Source organism: Amphimedon queenslandica, unplaced genomic scaffold, assembly GCF_000090795.2.
Source record: "Amphimedon queenslandica unplaced genomic scaffold, v1.1 AMPQUscaffold_9666_Cont18201, whole genome shotgun sequence".
Classification (NCBI taxonomy): domain Eukaryota; kingdom Metazoa; phylum Porifera; class Demospongiae; order Haplosclerida; family Niphatidae; genus Amphimedon; species Amphimedon queenslandica.
Window position 1 is genome coordinate 744 of NW_003550062.1, and position 2,692 is coordinate 3,435.

General features: G+C 35.3%; 1 long non-coding RNA gene across 1 annotated transcript; it reads right to left on the minus strand.

The window, feature by feature from the left end:
• Positions 1 to 1,542: 1,542 nt before the first annotated feature.
• On the minus strand, positions 1,543 to 2,332 carry LOC109590682 (uncharacterized). Its single transcript, XR_002189447.1, has 2 exons — positions 1,823 to 2,332; positions 1,543 to 1,758 (listed from the first exon to the last, which is right to left on the minus strand). It is a non-coding gene; the product is annotated as an uncharacterized LOC109590682 (long non-coding RNA).
• Between the last annotated feature and the right edge of the window lie 360 nt (positions 2,333 to 2,692).

Sequence of the window (2,692 nt, forward strand, 5' to 3'; positions counted from 1 at the left end):
GCAAAATTTGATGAAGAATTTTATGATATATTTGACATAAGACAGCAGCACAAAGTGTAAGAACAATTTTGTAATTATGCTAAGAAGAAATATTAAAACTGATGCCAATTGCTCTGATGGATACATCATATGATGCAGATAGCTACATACCACAATTCACTGTTTCATCCCATAAATACAGCAGCAACTGCGGCGAGTCCAAGCACCGTAGGTGTCTCGTTCTGTAATGGGTACCCTTCACTTGAATAAAGCTCAATTGTTTCTTCTTGAGGAATTTTGTTTTCACTACATATCATTCTTGTAATGTCATTAAGACTCATTGATGGTGTTATGTTGACAAGCTTGCTTTCGGCTTTATCATTGGCAAAGAGATCAAAATCGCAAAAAATATATCGAATAAAAAGTTCAGCATCTAGATTGAAGTCATGAATTGTGTCAGATATAAAGGAATTTTCTTTAAAAATAAACTTCCACAGTCTTCTCTTAATCACATCATCCACATCCAAATCTGCAAAAATATATAGGTCTATAGCCTGTGGCATGCATGCAATGCATGTGGCTCATTGACCCCACACTATCTAGATCTACCTTATGCTATAAAGTCTACTAAAAGGGTTTGTGTGGTTAATGTTCTCTATACCATACGCTATGTTCTATGTAACAGTTTGTGCATGTCATACTGTCAGCTATAGATCTAGTATGTTTGCATGGAGGCACAACTGAACTTGCCTATTAAATCCTGACGTTCTAGAAACTCAAAATCTGCAACTTTTTGAAACCGCCTTTTTCCATAGATATGGGACAATCCATTTCTTCAAGTAACTTTCATCTACAATAGAATTCATGAAGTACTGCTCCAAGACCTCCATGACCGATGCCACTATAAAGTGATATAGAATATAAGACATCTCTGACTGTGATAGTACTAAAATAATATATAATGATGATATCTCTGGTCGGATGGGTGGGGCTCGCTTTGGCTTTAGTCCACCCCTAGCGAGACTAGTCCACCAAAAGATATGGTCCTGGTCCACCCCAATGACTAGGAATGGTCTGGCTTGCGCATGGCTTGCGAGACTAGCTTTGAGCCTTTGGCTCGCCCCAATTAGTTAAGGAAGTTATGGAAGCCCAGAAGGACACTCCGGGGTCGGGGACAAATATCAGGGCCGAGATTCCGCCGGTATCGGGGCCGAGATTCAACGGTAGGGTCTCAAAAGCGGACGGACGGACGGACCCGCCCCGCCCGAAAAGGACGGACGGACTGATGCGGGCCCGACAGGACCATAGATATCCATGTAAAGGACAATCATTCGTGGATAGCCTGTCTTTAAGACACTTCTATACTTGGACAATAAATTTATGTACGTATTAACTATGCTAGGACCAATAGTAGAGGTCATGTTAGCGAAAATGTAACTTTATCAATGCAAAATTGCTACTACAGGCTGCATGAAGCATCACAATACTGAGCCATCACTTGAATTCTATTTGTTATTCTTAACAGGAGTTCAGTGACACCATTTTAATGATTTCTCTATATTATTTGGTGTAAGTCTAATAATGAACATAGTGAAATTTTATGATTAATTTTTATCAGTGCTATTGCATGCAACACTATACTGAGATACTGATTTCATTTAATTACACAATTAAAATAATAATAGTTCAATATCCTTGAAATCACTGCTCTTTAAAGATAAGGAGACCCTTTAAAATAGTCATATTGAGCTTTAGAATCTAGCCTAAAAAGTAGTTATCCTACGTAATAAATGTAAAAATTATACAGTTAGATCTACTTCTAGTATATTTATTTTTGTCATACCTGGGCTAGGAATGCCACACTTTTTTTGCAGATCCCTTTTCAATGCTTGTAAATCATTGTAAAGAGTTGTTCAGCACTAAGCAACTCTGGTTGCAACGCTAATAGTTATTGTCTTCCACCTATATAAAAATGATATTCCATTTCAATAGCAAATTGTACCTGAAACTGTGAAGCATGAGAGTCATAAGCCATTGCCTCAAAAATTTTGAAGTTATCTAATAAACAATGTTATGACAGAGCATAACCATTACAATAGAATTTATATTTGGACAACATATCAGAACACTCCATCACAACACAGTATGATGTATAGGCAAACTAAAAGTCAATTAATTTTAACAATAACATATTAGATATGCATAATTTGCACAGATAAGCACCACAGTCAATGGAACTGTCTTGTTTGGATACAAACTGTTGCAATAATAAACTAAAATTTGTAAGTTTGTACATACCACTTCATAGTATGTTTGTATACCTAGTCTGAAAAGTTAAACTTCTGTGTGTGCACCCCTACCTTTTTCTTCAAATAAAATGACAGCAGACTATCCAATTTGAACAACAAAACATTAATTCAAATAAAATTTTGATTCATACCAGCACTTGCTTGTTTTGTCACAGTAAAATATTTTTCAATAGAATCAAAATTAAAAAATTGATTTATGACGCTTAATAACCTATAAAATCCACTATTAATATTGTAGACATGTAAATTTTAAAAAGAACTTACAATTAAAATCTAGTGGCTTCTAACATGACAAGGCATTACAATGGATTCAACTTCACTTACATCATATATAATCCTAATTTTATAGTGTTAAAACATAGATATTATACGTACAGCTGTGATGAAATAACTTACATAAAAGT